Source organism: Bombina bombina, chromosome 6 (genome assembly GCF_027579735.1).
Source record: "Bombina bombina isolate aBomBom1 chromosome 6, aBomBom1.pri, whole genome shotgun sequence".
Classification (NCBI taxonomy): Eukaryota; Metazoa; Chordata; class Amphibia; order Anura; family Bombinatoridae; genus Bombina; species Bombina bombina.
Window position 1 is genome coordinate 385589576 of NC_069504.1, and position 10177 is coordinate 385599752.

A 10177-nucleotide genomic window follows, 5' to 3' on the forward strand; every position below is an offset into this window, starting at 1 on the left:
GATTCCTTTATGTTAGTAGCTAGGGATTTTGGGATCCCTGTTGCTAGTGAAAAAACTGAAGGCCCTTCTTCTGTGATTAGTTTTCTGGGCATCTGTATTGATGCCGTTTCCATGGAATGTAGACTTCCTTTCGAAAAAATCCATGATTTAGTATCTTCAATTGATGCGGCCCTGTCAAGGAAAAAACTTTCCTTAAGGGACATTCAGTCTTTGGTTGGTAAGCTGAATTTTGCATGTAAAATCATTCCGTTTGGAAGAATTTTCTGCAGGCGGTTATCTTTATCTACGGTGGGAGTTAAAATTCCCCACTTTAGGATTCGTTTGTCAGTACAAGTAAAGGAAGATTTGAGAGTTTGGAAAGCTTTCTTAAAGGATTTTAATGGTAAATCCTTGATTCAAGCTCCGGAGATTTTAAGTAGTGAGCTGCATTTATTCACTGATGCTTCGGGTGCGCATGGTTTTGGAGCCTTATTTCTGAAAAAATAGTGTGCTGGTAATTGGCCGGTGGATTGGGCGGTGGCTGGTTTAACAAAAAAATCTTGTATTCCTTAGTATTTTACACACTTATGATATAGCCCCTCTAGTTTGATAACTGAAGGAATATTCTGAAACCTTCTTATTATAGTCCAAATATTTCCATGATCCCACTTGTTGCTATAATATTTGATGCAATAACCTTTCCAGTACACCTCTCCCCATATACCAGGCCCCCAAGTTCAGTTTGCTATGCTTGAAAATCGTAGTAGCACAACTCAATAATGTTTATATCATAACCCTTATAAAAGCATACCTCTAGAAACCTTTGTTTATATCTCCAATAAGCTGTTTGTAGAAAAGTTGTAATCATGGCATTCTCCCTATCCCCCAACCAGCACTGTCACAGGAAACGCTCAATACAATAATGTTTTGATTCTACAATGAAATTGTGGGAAGGGACCCCGGGGGCTTCCATTATTCTGGTGTGTGCCCGAGGTGTCTTTCAAATTATGTGTCTTTTTGTTTCTGCAAGCTCCTTAAGCATATCTGTCCTACAACTGTTTGAAACGAGGTTATCTTATATTTTTTGTTGTACTGTAGCTATAAGACACTACTGCTTAGTCTAGTTATCCTAGTTAAAATATAACTGAATTGTTTAGGTCCACAAATGGAATAGAATTCTTTAATCCTCTTGCTGTTCAGCTCTCACTTCAAATGTATTTTATGTCCCACTTGCCTAACAGCCTCCTTCCATTGCCTGTGTTACACTTAAGTAGTGAGAGTGTGGGTTGGCGCTAACTGTAATCCTAAAAGCCTCGTTATAAAAACTACTCCTCCTTAGTAGTTAAATATAGAATGAATACTGAAAATTGAAAGAAGATAACTGGCGATAAACAAATAGCTAGGATTACACTACCAAATGTGAAAATATATACCTTAATAGTTATAATTTATGTGGTCTGATGCAACTAGTGATTCATAAAAATAATGTGAATATGGAAAAACCTTAAAATCTCAAGTGCACTTGTGTATTTAGTGGATACAAAATATACAAAATCCTAATGTTAATAAGTGATATCTTACTTTAAGATAGATAATTAGCAACTAAGTGACAATACCTAATATGCAAAAAATAAAATAAAACTCTGTGGTCTAAACCGTGCTGTGGTGTAGGATACACTATGTCACGGAACAGCCTCAACGGATAATAGGAAAAAGGCCAAAGGTATTATGTGTACAAAATAAAAGTGATAGCGGTCTGCTGGGTTAAAAGAATAAAATGAGTAAGAGTTTTTAAGGTGCGGATAATGCAAATGAATCCCTCTGACTAGAATAAAATATATATATATATTTAATATTAGACAATAATAAAACAATCGATTAGTCTGTATAGTACTAAATGTTATAAATGTATTAAAAAATACACTAGGGACGTCTCCCTTAAGTGCTAATAACAAGAAACAAAATATTGGCTCCAAGATGAATGAATATATAACACGTATGGCTAATAGAACAAAGTTCCTGTAGGATGAGAGAGTCACAGTTTAATAACTAGTAAGGTACCTTACTGAACTCGGAGTAGTGGGAGCTGGCATCTCAACCGTATTTTAATTCCTTGTGCTTCCTTCAGCGTCTGAGTTTGACGGGGTGTTTCGCGGCTGAACAACAAACCCCCCACTTCTGTGATGATTGGCGGTTTGGGCCACACACCCTTTCTTTGATAGGCCAGATGGATCCACGTAATGAGTGAGTGTATCAGCACATCTGATGATAGGTGTAACAGTCTTGTTTACGATAAATAAGGTGGATATGCTCCTTTAAAAACTGCAATCCAAGCAGTATTAGCAGCAAGATTGGACAATTTATATTAGCGCTGATCAGATCCCTGGTTCTCAAGTGGCTTTTGACTTTGTTTAAGTTAGGTAGTCCACAAGAGGGGCTGGATCGCAGCTAGTAGTGTGATATAAGTCTTGTAATGTCCCACGATACCTCTTGATAAAGCCCTCTCGGGGTGAAATGCGTAGAATTTACTCCAGTGATTTTGTTTTTACTATTCGGACACTACGAGACTTATATCACACTACTAGCTGCGATCCAGCCCCTCTTGTGGACTACCTAACTTAAACGAAGTCAACAGCCACTTGAGGACCAGGGATCTGATCAGCGCTAATATAAGTTGTCCAATCTTGCTGCTAATACTGCTTGGATTGCAGTTTTTAAAGGAGCATATCCACCTTATTCAAGGTTCACAGGCATTTTATCGTAAACAAGACTGTTACACCTATCATCAGATGTGCTGATACACTCACTCATTACGTGGATTCATCTGGCCTATCAAAGAAAGGGTGTGTGGCCCAAACCGCCAATCATCACAGAAGTGGGCGGTTTGTTGTTCAGCCGCGAAACACCCCGTCAAACTCAGACCCGAAGGAAGCACAAGGAATTAACATACGGTTGAGCTGCCAGCTCCCACTACTCCGAGTTCAGTAAGGTACCTTACTAGTTATTAAACTGTGACTCTCTCATCCTACAGGAACTTTGTTCTATTAGCCATACGTGTTATATATTCATTAATCTTGGAACCAATATTTTGTTTCTTGTTATTAGCACTTAAGGGAGATGTCCCTAGTGTATGTTTTAATACATTTATAACATTTAGTACTATACAGACTAATCGATAGTTTTATTTTTGTCTAATATTAAATATATATATTTTTTATTCTAGTCAGAGGGATTCATTTGCATTATCCGCACCTTAAAAACTCTTACTCATTTTATTCTTTTAACCCAGCAGACCGCTATCACTTTTATTTTGTACACATAATACCTTTGGCCTTTTTCCTATTATCCGTTGAGGCTGTTCCGTGACATAGTGTATCCTACACCACAGCACGGTTTAGACCACAGAGTTTTATTTTATTTTTTGCATATTCGGTCTTGTCACTTAGTTGCTAATTATCTATCTTAAAGTTAGATATCACTTATTAACATTAGGATTTTGTATATATTTTTTTTTTTTTTATTTTTTTTTATTTATTAATGTTTTTATTGAGATTTTCATATTACAAGAATGTAAACCAATAAGACAATTCCAGTGTTAAGGCATCATACATTCTTCGGCAAAAATAAGTTTAACAAATATATCAACATTGATAATGACATTTCAAACTTCAATTAAAACTAAACAATATGCTACACTAACAAGGTAGCATTTAACAATCAACTTTTCGGTCAGTGTTTACTAAGTCTACTATTAATGATACAGACTCTGGTTCATGCCACTTATATCAAGAATCCATAATCTATGCTCTTATACTTGGTTACTCAAAGATATGGAAGGGGACGGATGGATCCCATATTCTATTGTCACCTACATGGAAGGCGTAATATGTGTTTTGAACTGATCCCAGTAAAGTTGCATATCGTTGAAAACCTCAAGTTTTTGTTTTCTAAAGAAACCATACTTTTCTAGAAAGAATAACTCATCTGTTCTGTTTATTCACATTTGTTTCGTGAATTGCGTGTTTAGCTTCCACTGTCTGGCTATTATGGATTTAGCACTGTTTAGGGCTATTTGGAAAACTGCTTGCCTGATCTTACAGAACTTACCCGGTTTCTGGTTAAATAAGACATGGGTTGCTCTTAATGTATATTCCGTGTTAAATAAATATTTCCCCAATTTTTCTACTTCTATCCACAGATTATGGAGATTCCCACATTCCCACCATAAATGCATCATATTCCCCACTTTTCCACACCCACGCCAACACTCTCCTAGAGAGTTTGGGTAAATATACTTCAGTCTTTGTGGCGTCAGGTACCATCTTGTTATGATTTTATAGTTTAGTTCCAAGATGCTAGCCGACCCAGATACTTTGTGAGTACGGTAGAACATTTGTTTCCACTGTCTATCATCAAATTGTTCCCCCAATTCCTGTTGCCATCTATTTACATATGTGGGTAGTGATATATTCTTTAATTTACTTAGTAACTTCCTAGTCATTGATAATGTACCCTTAAAAGGCCTTGCATTAAAACAGATTTTCTCAAAGTCAGTTAGCTGACGAAGGAAGTCACTTTTGAAAGGGGAGGTTTGTATTAAATGTGTTAATTGAGAGTATTTTAACCAATTAGTGAATATTCCCCCAGCTATGTCTCCCAGATCTTCCCGTGGCTTCAGTTTGTTGTTGTGGGTCAACGTACAAAATGGTATGGAGTAACCAATTTCACCACTACCACAGTCTCCCATTTCTAGTCCTTTCTTGAACTCAGCGTTTACAAATACCGGGGACAGAGGGGATTTTATGGATGATAAGCCTACGTGACTCCCTAGTATTTTATCCCAGTTCTGGAACACCTGTCTCAACAGAGATATCTTCTGTATTATTCGTGGTCTATGTCTTTTATCAATCCAGCATAATGCTCCCACCTGAGGCGCTCTTAATATTTGTGAGTCCAAAGAGACCCAAGCTTTAGAGTCTGTCCCCGTGTGCCATTCTATTACTCTTTGCAGTGTGACTGCTTGGTAGTATGATGCTACATTGGGGACTCCCAAACCCCCCTCATCTAAGGAACGGTAGATAGTTGATTTTGCTATTCTGGGTTTATTTGTTCCCCATATAAAGGAGTTTATACTATTTTGTACTTTTTTAAGGAACATTGGTGACAAATATATTGGGGCCGCTTGGAGCATGTAAAGTAATCTAGGGAGTATGTTCATTTTGATGGTTTGTATTCTGCCCCACCAAGAAGTTTTGTTTTTTGCCCATCTAGTTAAGTCTAAGTCAATGTTTTTCAACAGATTTGTATAATTTAGGTTGAATATCTTTGCATTATCCACTGAGATCTCAATTCCCAGATATCTAATCGCGTCTGTTTTTCTTTTATATGTACACAACTGGCCAAGTCCTTTAAGCTCTTGTGGAGATAAGTTTATGTTAAGGATCTCTGATTTTTGATTATTTATTAAGAAATTTGAGTGGGCACCAAATCTTTCAAATTCATTTAATAGGTGAGGTAAAGAAGTAGCGGGAGATGCCAATGATATCAATACATCATCTGCATACATATTTAATTTATATTCATTCTGCTCTATTTTTATACCTTTAATATAATTATTTTTTCTTATGTGTGCGGCCAGAACTTCCATTGTGATAATAAATAAGGTGGGGGATAAGGGGCAACCCTGGCGTGTTCCGTTTCTAATGGGGAATGGGGAGGACAGGACCCCATTTACTTTAACTATGGCTGAAGGGTCTGTATATAAACTAATAATCCTGTTTATCATTTTGTCTCCAAAACCTATATTTGACATTACTTTAACTAAAAACTTCCAATTTAATCTATCAAAAGCTTTTTCAGCATCTGTAGAAATTAAAATAGATTGTATATTTTTAAATTTTGCATAGTCTATTAATTGGAGGACCCTAACCGTGTTGTCCCGTGCCTCTCTATTGGGGACAAAACCAGCTTGGTCTACGTGTATGATCTCAGGAAGGACTTTATTTATTCTAGATGACAATATTTTGGAATATATTTTTAGATCTGAATTTAATAGGGATATTGGCCTATAGTTACTAGTCAACGTTGTGGATTTATTTGGCTTGGGGATAACCGTGATATGAGAAAGTAAGAATTCTCTAGAAAAAGCCCCCTTGTCATCAATGGAGTTAAATAGGGAGGTGAGGTGTGGTGTCAGGAATGATTTAAACATTTTATAATACTTATTGCTAAACCCATCTGGGCCAGGGCTTTTACCTATGGGTAGGGAATCTATTGCTGTCATTACTTCTAAATTAGTGATAGGGGCTTCCATGTCTGTTTTCTTATCTGGATCAAGTGTTGGTAGGTCAGCCTGGGCAATATACTGTTCCATGAGTAACTCTCCATCTGACTGCTTATCAGTTGGGATGTTATATAACCCCTCATAATATTTTCTAAAGGCATCTGCTATTTGATCGCTATCGGATGACTGTTGATTTTCGGAGATTTCTATTTCTCTTATGTGATAATTAAGCGACTTTTGCTTTAAGGTTCTGGCTAAGCTTGCACCCGCTTTATTACTTTCTGTGAAATAAACCCTTTTGAGATATAGAGCTCTTTTATGTGCCTCCTCTTGTAAGTGGTTCCTTAAGGCTAATCTTATTTCATGTCTTTTATTTAAGATGATCATATCGGCAGGGTTCAATTGATGTGTCCTATCAATATCTTTTAAGTCTTTTAAGAGAGTGTTATATTTCTGTTGGTATGATCTTTTAAGGGATGCCTGTATTTTAATAAGTTCCCCTCTTATTACCGCCTTATGGGCGTCCCATAAAATTGTGGGGCTATGTTGTTCACTTGTATTATGCGTAAAATATTCTTCTATTACTGTTTTAATTTTTTGGGCTACGTCAGGTTTGTGAAGTAATGATTCATCCAGGCGCCACAGGTAGGGAGCTGCTGGTACAGAAGACCAGTCCACTTCCATGGAGACCATGGAGTGATCTGACCAAGCGTTCGGGATAATCTCCACATTTGATACCATTGTTAGGCTGTTTTGATCTATGCATAAGTAATCTATTCTAGAGTAAACTTGTCTTGGGTGGGAAAAGAAGGTGTATTGGCGTTTACCAGGGTTTAGTGTATGCCATACATCCAAAAGGGTTAAATCCCAAAGGCATTTATCTAATTTGATAGAGTCTTTCTTTGATCGTGCCCCCCTAAGATTTGAGCTACCTAGCTGCGGGTCTAGCAGCGTATTAAAATCGCCACCCAACAGGATTGTGCCTTTTTTTATATCAGTTATTCTATTTATGACTTTTCTTAGGAAGGGGATCTGGTTCTTATTTGGGCAGTAAACATTCACTAACGTCACGGGTCTGTTATAGAGAATCCCCACCAATATGATGTATCTACCCTCCAAGTCCGTTTCTTTCTGAAGAAGCTGGAATGGAACTTTTCTATGAAATAGGATTCCCACCCCCCTATGTTTTGTTTTAGCTGAACTAAAATACCCTGTAGGATATAAACTTGAGCTACACCTCGGTTGTTTATTTATGTCAAAATGAGTTTCTTGCATGTAGATTATATCTCCTTTATGTCTCTTGAACCAGTTAAGTGCTACTGATCTTTTATTTGGGGAGTTTAAACCCTTGACATTCTGAGATAATATCTTAATTCTGTTAGCTGCCATTAGCGCTTTGTGAGTGGTGACAGGTGCATTTAGTTTTCAAATGATTTTGGTTGCTGTGTATGGGTATATCATATAACAATGTGATTGTACAACTTACCCGATGGGAACCATCCGTCCCAGGAAAGAGACCTAGCAATGTTTTACATGAAAGAAATGTAGAATAGCAGACAACAATTCTGACATAGAGACTCTGCACTGACCTAGATACAAAAAACAAGAAAATAAAAACATATAAGTAACACCAAACTGTGTGATCCTGTCTAGTGATTCCCCGCTCGAGTTGAGTACCAGAGCAAAGAGCCACTAGTTGCATGCTAAAAATAGCAGCTTGGGATCTATGGTTAACCAATTGTGGTAGAGGGTTCATGTACAAAACATGACTAACAACTGGCATAATATTAAGTTAACATGTAATACGAAAGAGGCAGCTTAAGTGTAAAAACATTCAACCTGAGTATATACCTTCATGACCTATGTATAAATGGTAGGCCTACCATTAGTTAAACTTCAGAAATCTGTAAGTGTCACTGATCAATAACAGGTCATGGTCCTTTATTCAGATAACAATGAACTAATTAAGCTGCTAACGAAAGCTTCAGGTAACAGATCTGCTGGAAGTGGTGAAGGGGTCCTTGGCCCCAGGTCCTCTTTGTCGTTTTCTATTCACCCTAACCCATGGTTGTCTTTGTTCTCTAGGACCTGTGGGGTTATATGGGCTATCTTTTTCTTCTCTGGACATTGAGGGGAGGGATGGTTGTGCTATGCCCAGTTTGGTGCAGAACTCTTCGATGTCATCAGGGTTCCGATATATGAAGACTTGATTATCCTTCTCCACTCTGAGGCAAAAGGGGAACCCCCATCTATACTTAATACCCAGATCCTGCAAGTGCAGAGTAAGATATCTAGCTTCTCTTCTTTTTATTAATGTCTGTGGGCAGATATCTGGGTAAACTTGTAGGCTGCTGTAGGATTTTGTATATTTTTTATCCACTAAATACACAAGTGCACTTGAGATTTTAAGGTTTTTCCATATTCACATTATTTTTATGAATCACTAGTTGCATCAGACCACATAAATTATAACTATTAAGGTATATATTTTCACATTTGGTAGTGTAATCCTAGCTATTTGTTTAGCGCCAGTTATCTTTTTTCAATTTACTGTGTTACACTTAAACCAGAGCTTACTCCTGTCATCCTTATACCAGATTCACCCAGTTCTGACTTTCTCTTTAACCTTCTTACCGAACTCTTTTCCCTCCCACACTCAATAACCCCTTGTCATTACCTTCGCACTTACTACTGATTTTTCTTTTTACGGTCCCATAACATATAGCGCTGACAATGCAACCTCAAGTATTTCATGGGTCATTTACCTTAGCCACCCAAAATGTAAAAGGTTTTCTTTCGGCAGAAAAGAGATCAATTGCTCTATATGACTTTTATAAAAAGGGTCTAGAAGTCGTGATGATACAAGAAACTCACTTTTAAAAAAAACGTGAACCCAAGCTCCCTACTAGATACTATAATCAACACTACTTTAGCTCAGGTCCCTCCAGACACAATGGTGTTTGCACTCTTTTTAAATGCAACACTTCATTTGAATTATTGCAAAAATATAGTGACACTGAGGGCAGGATTTTAATCCTCGTAGTTCTTTATTATGGTAAACCCATTACTTTAGCAAATATCTATGCCCCTAATAAACCCACTCCTTGTTTCTTCCACAAAGTTATTAATAAGCTTCTAGATATAGCCAAAGGGCCTGTCCTGCTAGGGGGAGACTTCAACTTCCCATCAAACCCATCTATGGACACATCTACGGGACAATCCTACCTCAGACTTTCTCAGATTAAAAACAATAACGCTTTACTTTAATCATTTACGTTATTTGACACATGGAGAATAGTGAACACAGTCACCAAGGATTACACCTTTTTCTCTCACCCACAACGCTCCTACACACGTCTTGACTACATATTTTGTGACCAGGCCTCCCTTACGAACTTAATAGACTCAAAGATTTCACATACCTCCTGGTCCGACCATAGTCTAGTTAGATCAAGGTTTAAATGGTCAACTAAACCCAACTGTAGACTGAATTGGAGACTAAACGAGCATATCCTTACCAATAATGATATCATTGACCAACTAATTAAACATACGGATGAGTTCTTTGAATTTAATATTTCTTCTGACACTTCCTCTACCAACAATTGGGAATCCTATAAATGTTTCATTAGGGGAATCATTATACAGCTAACTGCAAAACTTAAAAAACAAAGATCTACCCACTTTGATACTCTGACCAGCATTTTCCTAGCTAAAGAAAATTCTCATAAACAAGACCCCCAATCTACGAAAAAACTAAATGAAGTAAAAGAAGCAAGGGACATCCTTAACAAATTCCTAATAGAAAACGCACATATGCCATAGCCTCTAAAGCGAAATTCTATGCAGAATCTCATAAAGCGGGGCGAATGCTGGTGAGATTCCTAAAGAAACAGAGGCTCAACTCTTATATTC